Raw genomic sequence first — 12311 nt, 5'->3', positions numbered from 1 at the left:
GCACAAAACATGTAGGTGTCTGTTTGGGTTTCAGGGAAACCCGATGGACTTTGGACAAGGCTATCTTAATGAATCATTATGTGGACAACATAACTGACTCAGCTAGGTTTGACCATGATGCATGCACAATTAGACAGAGTAAGGTTTCTATCAGGATGTTAGACAGGTACCCTTGAGCGGAAAACTCAAGAGGGAAAGGCACGGAACCGTCAACTGCACCGCTGATCGACTGGTTTTACCGCAAATACATATTTGCCGAATTTAAAGGGTGATAATATTGGAAGAGCGCAACCACTCATTATAAGCGTTGCTATGGTATGTATTTGTTTGGCACGAGTGGAATATGATGTTGAAGATGCAGTTTACAAGAATGAAACAAATTGACATGTATTTTCACGTTCATAAGATAAATGATTACAATAATTGCAGTAATTACAACAGTATTAAAATAAAGCAGCTAAAGGAAAGAAAAGACATGAAGAGCCAAGTCAGTTTCGTAGCGAATAAAAGACAGTAAATAAAGCAATTAATGAGATAGTAAAGTCACAAGCAACATGAAATGGTAAAAGCCTAAAGAATCTCCCCAGCAGAGTCGCCATGCTGTCGACGCCCCCTTTTCTCTAACCGTGGGGTCAGAAATCGGGTATACGACATTGGGAGGACAACTCTATTCCCTTTCGAGAATTGGGTTTAGAAGTTGAAGAGTTGCCACCTAATGATTATAGTGCATTAGGACACTTTTTAGAAGAGTTTGAGATGAAGAGACCAGAGATTAGGGTAAGGGCTAGAAATTATCCCGAGGGGAAGGTGTTAGGCACCCCTCAGGATCCACAAGTGTGGTTCCCGGCCATGCTACAATTGTGACTTTACAAGTAAACAATCAAGGCTCAAATAAGGACTTGCATACAACATTGCAATTAGGTTGAAACTTATGAAAGTAAGTAGAAAGAGAGCAAGGATTTGAAAAGTTTAAACAACTCTAAAGGAAGCGAATAAAGAAAAGGGGTCCTAGGTTTGTGATTAATATGGATCACTTCAATGCAATATCCAGCAATCACTCCTCAGAAGAGGGGTCGCACGTGATATTAGCGCACCGGTCATCATATCCATATTCTACCCTTCCCACCCCGTTAAGGTATTAAAGCGCGGAATGGTATCGTTACTTATTGCATGCTATTACCCGTCGCAATCCTATCAATCTCGGAGGCATTGAGACTACTAATCCTGAAGGGGAGGGAGTTGGGGCTTTTATGGTTTTAAAAGGATAAAATTCTAGGGCGACAAACAAAACACATAAAGCAGATATGGGAAAACACATAACAGTTGAAAGGCTCAAATAAACCTCCTCAAGTCAGAAAAGCATAGAGTTTAGCATTTCTTACATGTACTGATTAGGTCTGAATTAAACTTAAAAAAATGCATGAGGCAGACTGATTTATTACATACTTCAGATAAGAAACCCGAATGTCACGACCCAAACCGAAGGGCCGCGACGGGCACCCGGTGCCTTACTCAACCGAGTACCAACGTAACATATCTTTCTTATCATGTTATCATGAGTAAATGAGCCAGAAAACCCATCATGAGATAACAAGAAATAAACATAAGGGAATACTCAACATATGAAGACCCAACATAATATACAAACTAATATATGTGACATACGGGCCTATAAGGCCGACATGACCATTAGTAAACTCGAAACATAGGCCGACAAGGCCATACAATTATCCATACACCTGACATCTGCCTACAAGCCTCTAAGAGTATATAAAATCATAAAGGTCGGGACAGGGCCCCGCCATACCAATCGATACATATCCAAAGCGTACTGACCAAATAGGCAACTCTGGAGCAAGTGGAGTGCACCAACACCTTCGCTGAGCTAATAGCCTACTAGGAGGACTGTCAACCTATCAATCGGGACCTGCGGGAATGAAAACGCATCGTCCCCAGGCAAAAGGGACGTCAGTACGAATAAAGTACCGAGTATGTTAGGCAGGAAAGCATAAACAAGAACAATATTGTAAAGAGAGAGATAGAGGAGATACAACCTGTAACATCTGAGTGCCTCTAGGGGATATGATATTAAATGCATAATACATATATATACATAAAAATTTTAGAAACATTCGCCTCTGTGGGCATCATCATCATCATATCGTACCCGGCCTCAAAGAGGACTCAGTAAAAGCGTACCCGACCATCATAAGGTTCGGTAGAATCGTACCCAACCACGTGGAGCTCGGTAAACCCAACTGATCAGTGGTTGCACAATATGTGTCGTACCCGGCCGACTATAGCGCGGCTCGGTAGAGTAAAATAGATACATATACATAATGCATGCTCGACTCATGGAATCACATTCTAAACCTTTTGGAGTGACTTAAGAACATTATGGACATCCCTACTATCAATATGAACCTTAGTAGGATTTAAGGATCATACACACTTGTTTAGAATAATTTTATAAGGAAAGAACAACATGGACAACCTTAGTTGCTAGGAGTAGAGTCATTATGAAATAGCGTATCATTTATGTTCATTTCATTTTAGATCATGTCAAAAGAAAGAAGAAAGTGCCTTAACATACCTTAAACCTATTGAGTCCCTAATCACTTCCAAGCAACTCTTCAAACAAGTCAACTCAATCTATCATAGTATAAGGAGATTCAAAATCAGTGCTGAGAAAAGGCTAAGTCTATAACTTAAGCTAGTAGCTCGTTTACGTAAATTTTGGCAGCATATCCCTTGTAACAAGGGCCTCCTCCAATACCATATACAAACAACAATGACCAGAGCAATCCATCAATACATAATTATTAATATCAAGACACCATATAACAACAACAAGCCACAACTACATTAAGACGAGCGGCAAGCTCCGATTGGAATTCATATACTTCAACATAGAAGTATCATTAACATGATAATAAAGTCATTAATCAATTATTCCAGCCTTATACCATATATTTATAATAATGAAAATAATCCACAACTTCAACTATTCTCAATTAGCAACTTTATTCACTAGTTCATGTCTAGCCCATCCATTTAACTTAATGAACATCAAGATAACCTTAGGCACAAGTAAGAACACAATATAAATACCTCCTACAGCAACTTCAAGTCAAAATCCAAGTTATATTCAGTTTACAACAACCCTCAATAGCAATACAACACCATAGAAGTGACTTAAGCTAACCCAAGTATTATCTTGTAGTTTATCATCGTAACAACTTAACCAACATACAAGCAAGATTAAGCACAATTAGTAGGCTGTTATACTCACCTTATACAGCAGCAACAACTTGGAATTTCATCCAAATACAGCCCACAACAATCCTCAATGACAACACAACCTCAAAGAGGTGTTGTTCTTCACTAGAACTAAGTTTTGATGTTGAAATATGGTGTAATCACTTTGGAATCACTTCAAACCCTTGTGGTATATTTTTAGGAGGGTTAGGAGAAGTTTGGAGACGAATATTAGTTGAAAAATGAGCAAAAATAGGCGTCCAAATCGTTTATAAATTGAAGTAGGTCAACCACCGCCTAAGTGGGTCCCATTGGGAGCTGCTTGCGCGGTCTCGCGAAAATACGAATATCTCTCTACTCCGATGTCGTATTGATGAACGGTTTAATGCGTTAGAAACTAGACTCGTAGATCTTTAATTTGGTAGGTAGAACACCCCATGATTCCAAGTATATTTGGAGAAATTCTCAGATACATTTGACCTAAATTTCAGCAAATTTATGAATGTAACTTGTGATGACATTTGCCAACTCTTGTTCCACAACTTGTTTGCCTTCAAAATGTAGAAAATGAATATCATACGACTAAAATAACTCATAGAATAACCTCCTTATCATGTAAAAACCCTAGTCTCACCCCAAAGTACATGTTATAACATTCCAAACTTGTTGACTTTTGACGAAACTTATTTTCTTCAATTGGTTTAGCTTCTAAGATTTCCAACCCTCTTGGTACTCATTATTCATGATCTTAAATATTTGTAACCTACAAGGTAACATGATTAACTTACTTTATTTTCTTCCAAATATAATCTCATTTCCGAGCTCACATCAATGACTTACGACGTACTCTCACGTATGAAAACTTGGGGTGTAACACCGAATCAGACTTGCCTGCTGGTTGGAATTGTCAAAGACTGATGCACTTATGGCTTTTACCGTAAAGCTTGCCTAGGTGAAACCTATAGGCATGATATCTAATAATGCAAAGTATATTGATTTTAAGGAATAGCTTTACTGATTTTAGAAAAAAGGGATCTGTAGATTTTAAGACGGGTTTTAGATTCGAGACGAGGCTGATTCAATTAACTGATCCTATAGGCATGGTTTCTAAGTGTCATTGATCTTAAACAGTTGCAAGAATCCTATAGACATGATATCTAGGCGTTACTGATTTTAAACGTTTATAGAAGTGCAGAAGTCCTATAGGCCTGGTGTCTAAAATACTGATTGTTATTTAAACCTATATACATGTTTGCCTAATGATAGATGCATATGCAGAATACAGAAAGTCCTATAGGCATGATGTCTATATGAAGATGCAGAATTTTAGAATCGACTTACAGGAAATTGCAGAAAACCCTATAAACATGGTATCTATATGAGAATGCAGAAAATCTTATGGACATGGTATCTATGTGAGAATGCAGAGTTTCAATGATTTATAAAATGCAGAACTTTAAAACATAGTAATTCCTATAGGCATGATCTCTAGATGAGATGCAGAATTTTATAAATGATAACCCCTATAGGCATGATATCTACCCCTTGCATGCATAGTTCCCCACCCTTTTCCACTAGCCGACCCCAAATGTTTATTATAAGATTATTACAAACCAGAATTGATAAAAGAAAAATAAAATAAAATTACATCGGAAAACTAAAAGTCCCAACCAAGGAGAGCCTGATTCGTACTTCTGTCTGAAGCATGAAGTAAACCAACTCCAAAGATCAAGTTCCAAAGCCTTTCTCTTATTTGGGATGTGTCAAAGTTCCCAAGAGTCTCAAAGGAGCTCCGTGCAATGCTTACACCCCAAATATATTTCAGAATCAAGGACATAGTGCAGTGTGGAAGGGCTAGCCCTCAAATGTCCAAGTTCAGAGGGAACTCAAGGTCCCAAAGCAAGGCTCATAGGAGGGGGGCAGAACTTAAAATCTAAGAGTAGGTGCAAGTTCAGGGGAGGGGGAGTGATAAGCTGGTGGTCATTCCAAGCAACTTGAAGTACTGGCACACCCTTGACCAACTTGTCATTTCAAGTTGAGGCGTTAGGGCTTATTGAAAGCCAGGCTCAGGCCTAGACAGCCATTTAAGAGGCTACCAGATCATGAGCCTTAACTCAGCATACATAGGGGGTGAGGGTAGGGGATTCATAACAGAAACAATAAACAAAGGAAAAGTGGGCAAAGGACATGATCAGCAATAAAACATACTGACACCCTTTACTTGGGGTTAAAATTCCGTTTATGGACAACAACTCATATTGCCATGCCCTGAATCCCCATTTATAAACACATAGAGGGTAAAGGTATAGGGATCAAGCATTCGCAAGAAAGTAAAGCAAACAGCAAGATATGAACATGTCAAACTTTGCAGGTAATAGGCATAGATGTAAAGGTTCTAAGTAAACTCATTAGGATGATTATTAGGAACTGAATCAAGACATACCAGTAAAAGAGCAAGAGCAGGATGCAAAGACAAAGTAGTAGTAGTATATTAGCCTTGACTTTCACCCAGCTAATAATAAGCAGGAGCAGAGAACAGCAGTAGAGAAGAGAGCAAGAGGGAATGCAGGTTTTGAAAGTAGTAGTAGTGTGTAAGAGTATGCAATTCGAAGTGTGTTGTAAAAAGTATTGAATTGTCCCTCCAAAAGTGCGGAAGGGTAGTCCCTTTTATAGTGCAGAGAAGCAAGTAAGAAAGGTAAGAAAAAAGTTTACAATCAATCACATAGAATTTCCCTTCAACTAAGGGATTTGATTTCAAACGGGTAGAAGGTAATTAAGGAAAGAATTTGATCAGAATCTTTTCCAAAGTAGTACAAGAAAGGAAAATACATAGGAACTATTTAAGGAAAGAGTTTGATAGCAACACAGTTTGTGCAAATAAGGAAGGGCAATCAATCAACAGTCAGTAGAATCAGAAATTGAGTTTTGGTATGAATGAACCCAACCAGAAAAGGTGAAGAAAGGTTTAATCAAAGAAAATTAGTAACAATCAATAAAACCCCATTAGAGGATTTCAGAATCAATCAATTAGTAGTTGGCAAAACCCCTTTTGAATAAAGAATTCCTCATATATAAAGCACACAAACATGTCAAACAAGAAATAATTGTCATGCTAATTAGAAAGAATCTAGTATAGAAAAGTTCAGAGTTATAAACAAAGAGGCTCAAATTCAGTACATAGACTCAAACTTAGTTTGAGAGAATCCAGGGTTCCATAATAGAACCCTAGTCCGAGCACGAGATTAAATTCGCCAAAAACCCTAAATCCTAGGGTTTTCAACTCGAATCAGATGTAGAGACGAGAAGATAAATAACTAAAACAGGCTCAGAGGTCTTTTTCAGAGACTCATGAGAAAACAAACAGGTAAAATAGCAGGTTCGAAACAAATATAGTGAAAAAGCTGATTTGAAGCATAAAGAACATGTTTTAAGAAAAGCTTGGAACTTAAACAAGTTCAGAAGACAAAGAGGTAGTGTAAACTTAAGGAAACAGTAGATGAAACATGTTTAGAAAGAACAAAGTCCAGAAGAAGGCAAATAAGAACTAAGAGCTTAGTAGAAAATACAGTAAAGGAACACAGGGGTAAATGAACACATAAGATAAACGTGTGAAAGCATGATATAGAAACCAGTAGAAGAAAGAACGGAGCACAATAGAAGAACATGCAAAATAAGGCAAACATAAAGATACGGGAGAAGAACATGCTAGGTAGAAAAGAGAACATACAAACATAACATAGACAGATTCACACACACACAAAAAAAAGAGTCAGAAAACATTTTAAGATTTTTTCAGAAACCCTAAATCGAAGAGAAACAAATTTTGAAAGAAAAGATTGGGGAAAACGTTTCAAAACTCCAGTAGAACATAGATGTAGCATAGATATAAGAAAACAAATAGGGAAAGAACCTCAAATAGCTTAGGGTTTCGGAGAAACCCTAGAAATGAGAAAAGCTTGGAAGAAAGTCCGATCTAAGTCGGATGAGGTCAGAAACAGGCTCAGAAGAACAAGAGTCACCGGAGCAAGGTCAGAGATGGCCGGAATCTTCGAATCGGTGAAGGTCTGAGTGAAGACCTTCGAGGTCTGGCCTCGATCCTTCGAGCATCAGGCATGCAAGAGCCGGAGGAGGTGAGTATAGGTCGTCCATGGCCTGAGAGGCCATGGATTCCGGTGAGTCGGAGGTTGAAGATGGGATGAGAGAGGCTAGAGTTTCAGGAACCTTCGAGATAGCTTGAGAGATAGAGAGATGAGGAGTCTCGAAAGAATGAGACGGGGGGAAGGGGGGTAGGTGAGGGTTTAATTATGGAAAGGGGGATCTGGACCGTTGATTTTATTTGATCAATGGCTCAGATTAATTCGGAACTGGGCCGGGTTAATTTAAGGATTGGGCTGGGCGGATTTGGTTGGGTCTTGGGTTAATTGGGTTGGGGTTAAATTGAGGCTAAAATTAAAATCTGAATGGGCTATAATTGCAATGAAATGAGGCTAAATGTTAAATAGCCAGTTTTCCCTTTTTATTTTATATAAAATAGTTAAAATGATTTTAAAAGAAAATTAAAAGTACTGACCCAATTAATAATATATAAATATCAATTTAAAAATATTGGAACCAATTTTACAATTATAAAATGCTATTAATCTTAAAGTAGGCTATAATTGCAATTATATGCAATTTAGCTTCTAAAATACCAAATAAATTTGTAAAAATATACAAAAACTATCTTAACTATATTTTGGTATAAATATGGGAATAAAATAAATTATTCACCAAAATTGATGATTTTGGGAATAATTATGGATTTTGCACTGCTAAAAATAGACAATAAATTGATTTCAAAAATCTTAAAAATTAGGGGGGAAAATACCAAAACTCTTGGGGCATGCTTATATGTGCATGTACATGCTATTTTGAAAGTATTTTGTATAAAAATACATAGGGAAAAATTGGGTATCAACACCCTTCTCCCCTTTACTTGTTAATTTTTAAGTTTTCTTTTAAATTAATTTTCCAAACTCTCTACTCCTTCAACTCTTAAACTTGTTTGCAAAACTATGTGAAAAATCCTTTTCTTTTCTACTTGTCTGCTTAAAGTCACAATTGTAACATGGCCGGGACTACACTAGTGGATCTTGAGGGATGCCTAACACCTTCCCCTCGAGATAATTTCTAGCCCTTACCCGAACTCTGGTTTTCTAACTCAAACCTTTCTTAAAAGTGTCCTAATGCACTATAATCATTATGTGGCGACTCTTCAACTTCTAAGACCCAATTCTCGAAAGGGAATAGAGTTGTCCTCCCAATGTCGTATACCCGATTTCGACTCTTAGAAAAAGGGGGCGTCGACAATATGTACCGGTAGAGCTTGGATGTTAAAAGGCATACCATGTGCTCATGCAGTTGCTGCCCTGCATTATAAAAATCTGGAGCCTTTGAACTATATTTCTCACTAGTACAGATATACCACTTACATGAAAACATACAGTTATTTTCTTAAGCCTGTCTTGGGTATGAATATGTGGCCAGAGTCACAAAACCCAACTGTTATACCACCTCATGTCAAGAAGATGCCAGGAAGGCCAAAGAAGGTTAGAAGAAAAGAGCCAGGTGAAAATAAGACAGGAAAATTGTCCAAAAGTGGAGTGAAAATGACATGTAGCAATTGTCATAACAAGGGTCATAACAAGAGGGGCTGTCATTGTCACACCTCCTTTTTACCACCCCGGGAGGGATATAAGGGAGTTTTTTCCAATTAAAGTCACAATCGAAACGGGATTATCTATTTTAAATTCAGAGTCGCCACTTGCGATGATTTATGGTGTCCCAGGTCACCGATTTAAATCCCGAATCGAGGAAAGATTGACTCTGTTTTACAGTCCGCGAAACACAGAAATCCGAGTAAGGAATTTTGTTAATCCGGGAGAAGGTGTTAGGCATTCCCGAATTCCGTGGTTTTAGCACGGTCGCTCAACTGCTGTTATTGGCCTATTATCTGATTTTATTACAAGTTTTGAACCTATGTGCATTTTAACTTTAAGCCGCTTTTAATTCATTTCTAAGAAGATTTCAACGTTAAGCAAAACACGTCTTTGGATCACGCCACATGAAATGCACCCGCGATCCGCGACATATTTTGTTTAACGTTGTTGAGATTTGGATTTGGGTCACATGAAATGCACACCCGAGTTTAGGAAAGTAATTTTTAAAATAGCGCGCCTAAAGCAACTACGCACTTTCAACTTTGCGAGGGCCATGGAAAATTCAACTAAATGGCACACCTCGATTTCTAAAGGATTGAAATTAATTAAGTGAGGGCCATGCGTTTGAGATTTTATTTGGCATGGCACGCCTCAAATTAATTCAAAGGGTTTTATTATTCAAAGTTGTTATAATCGGGTTACATGAAGTGCACCTCCGAATTTGGGAATTAGGCATCTTGATTATGTCACGGTAACCGTACCCATAATCACGATGGTTTATTAATCGCGCCTAAAGCAGCTGACGCGAAATTACTTTCAAGGAAAGAATGGATTCCCTTACATGAAAAGGCGTCGATTTGTTGTTTAGCAAAAATAAACCCACAAACCAATTTTGACTAAGACAAGTTCAAAGTAAATGAAACATTCATGTACAGTGAAAGCAGACATACATAGGCACAAAGGGAACAATTGTTGAATTAGAACCAATCAACTTGTCCAAATAATTTTGAACAAAGGCAGCAGTATATGTTTGGAAAACGTCAAAGGAATTAATTATATATACTTCCAGTTATTTTAAACTAACCAAGAGTGAGTCAACAACGACATCATACTTTTACAAGATAAAAACAAATCAGACCTTCGTGTTGAAATGCAGCGAGCTCGATTTAAAATCCAAAATCACTGTGAACCATTATTATTCCAAGCTTGGTTCCAAATGAAATCATTGTACAATTTACAAATTTTCAGTAATAGCTCAAACACTAGTCTAGAATGCTAAGTCAACCAAACTTAATTACTACGCCAATATCCAACTCCCATATTTGTGTCAATACATAAATCTATTTTAATTGTTGTATATCACTGTTACCCGTTTGAGCCATAGAAGGCAAAGCTCTGCTTTCACTTGATCAATCAATAAATTAACTTTTCAAACAAGACAACCTAAATAAATTAATGGTGTCAGAGCAAATGAGTAGAACGTGAACACGCCTGAACACTTCACGAAATAACTAGAGCATAAGAAAACACATGAAAATTTGTTGAATTCTTCAAAGGCACCCCAACAAACCAATGTTCAAGCATGGTTTCATATTAGGCCAAATCTGAAAAATACAAGTTTAAAGAAGACATACCTAATGGCGCGAGGATTTAAATATAAGCCAAACAAAGGTAAAGAGAACAACTGGTTGGAGTTGTGCAGCGATGAACAGCAAGACGCAACTTCAACTTCCGAATTTGACACCAAACTCGAACACCCTAGAAATGGCAGAGGTTGAATTTCGAAATTAATTTTTCTTTAACATTCTTTCAGAAATTTCAGTTCTTCTTTTATTTATCAAACTTTGTGATTTTTCAGATCTTCACTTGGAATTTTCAGCTTTGTTTTAGCCGTTTGCGTTCAAATTGCGAGTGGGTGAGTCTTCGTCTTCGTGTGAGTGTGGTGGTGAGTGTATTCTCCCATGAAAAACGAAGGAGGGAAGTCGGAAAAGAGAAGATGGAAGATGGGAGGGATGCTCGTTCTGGTTTTTTGTTCAAGAGCGTTGCTGCTGGGTTTCTAAAGGGCTCCCTCCTTTTTTGATATTCTCGCTGGTTTTTAGGGTAAGGTCCAAGTGTTAATATCAAGGGGGATCTGATGTTTTATGTGAGGGATCTGGGCCGGTTCGGTTTGGTGGGTTTGACCCGTTTTCTTGGGCTGGGGCGGTGAGCCCTAGGGCTGGTCCGAATTGGGCACTATTTGGGGCTGATTTGGGAGATTAAAAAAATGGGTCCAATATCAAAGAATTAATACTCTTGTATTCCTCTTCTTTTATTTTCAATTCCATTCTTTTTTCCTTTTCTTTTCTTTTTCCTTAATTAAAAATCCTAGAAATTAAAATCCCAGATTATCTAAAAAGTGTGAAATTAAACTAATTAACTAATTACAAAAATCATAAAAGCTACTCAATCCTAAACTAAAAGAGAAAAATCAATAACCTAAATATAAAAGGCAAAAGTGTAAAAATGAAGCATTTTTTGTGGTTTTCCAATTTTTATAAAGTAAATAATTATTGGTTAATTCTAAAAATATAAAAACAAATCCTTAATACAATGAATGATATTTTTGGTATTTTTCATAATTAAAATAAAAATTAAACGTGCACAAAAATGCAAACAATTAATAAAATCCTACAAAAATCCTATAAAATGGCAGATAATTGGAAAAAATCTATTTTCTTGGATTTTATAGGAGCAATTCAGATAGGGAAAAAATCACGTGCTCACAGCTGTCCCTCCATGCTTGAAAATACGAAGGGTTTTCGGACAAAGATAAAGTGAGCGAATACGAACGATTTTTGCCCGTTTGAATACTCCGTGGGAAGCATTTTTTGAAAGATCTGACCGAACTTTACTTCAGAGGTTGCCTACATATCCTTGGCTATAAAGGAATCATGTCAGTGTAGTTCTAGAAGTTTCGGTAACTGGGACTACCAGGAAGCTGTGATTTCACTGTTGTTGATGTTGTTTCTGCTTGCTGAACTCCTTATTATACCAAGATAAAATAAATAAATAAAAAAACTTGACTAAACTATGATCTATGCATTACAAGAATCCTATCTATATCTTCGAACTTGATCTTGCAGTTCCTGTTGCTCTGTTGACTCGTACCCTCCAGGTGATATTCCATTGTTGCTGACTTGAATTGCAATCTAAGATGCTTTCCCTTTTCTCCAGGTGGGCGCCTGATTGCTGAACTTGAACTGTCTTCTTTTGACCACTGTTTCCTTTGTTCTTCCAAGTGAGCTCCTGATTACCAACACTTGAACTACTTCTTCCCGTTGTTCTTCAGGTAGAATTGCTGCTTCCCTTCGTTTT

At 37.4% G+C, this 12311-nt stretch overlaps 1 long non-coding RNA gene across 1 annotated transcript; it reads right to left on the bottom strand.

Annotated features, from left to right (window-relative positions):
* Nucleotides 1–1636: 1636 nt before the first annotated feature.
* On the bottom strand, nt 1637–11185 carry LOC142182162 (uncharacterized). The gene is made up of 2 exons (XR_012711063.1): nt 10592–11185; nt 1637–1927 (listed from the first exon to the last, which is right to left on the bottom strand). It is a non-coding gene; the product is annotated as an uncharacterized LOC142182162 (long non-coding RNA).
* Nucleotides 11186–12311: the final 1126 nt, after the last annotated feature.

This window comes from Nicotiana tabacum, chromosome 1 (assembly GCF_000715075.1).
Source record: "Nicotiana tabacum cultivar K326 chromosome 1, ASM71507v2, whole genome shotgun sequence".
In the NCBI taxonomy this organism is placed as follows: Eukaryota; Viridiplantae; Streptophyta; class Magnoliopsida; order Solanales; family Solanaceae; genus Nicotiana; species Nicotiana tabacum.
The sequence above is the reverse complement of the archived record's forward strand: the minus strand, read 5'-3'. Positions and strand labels throughout refer to the sequence as shown.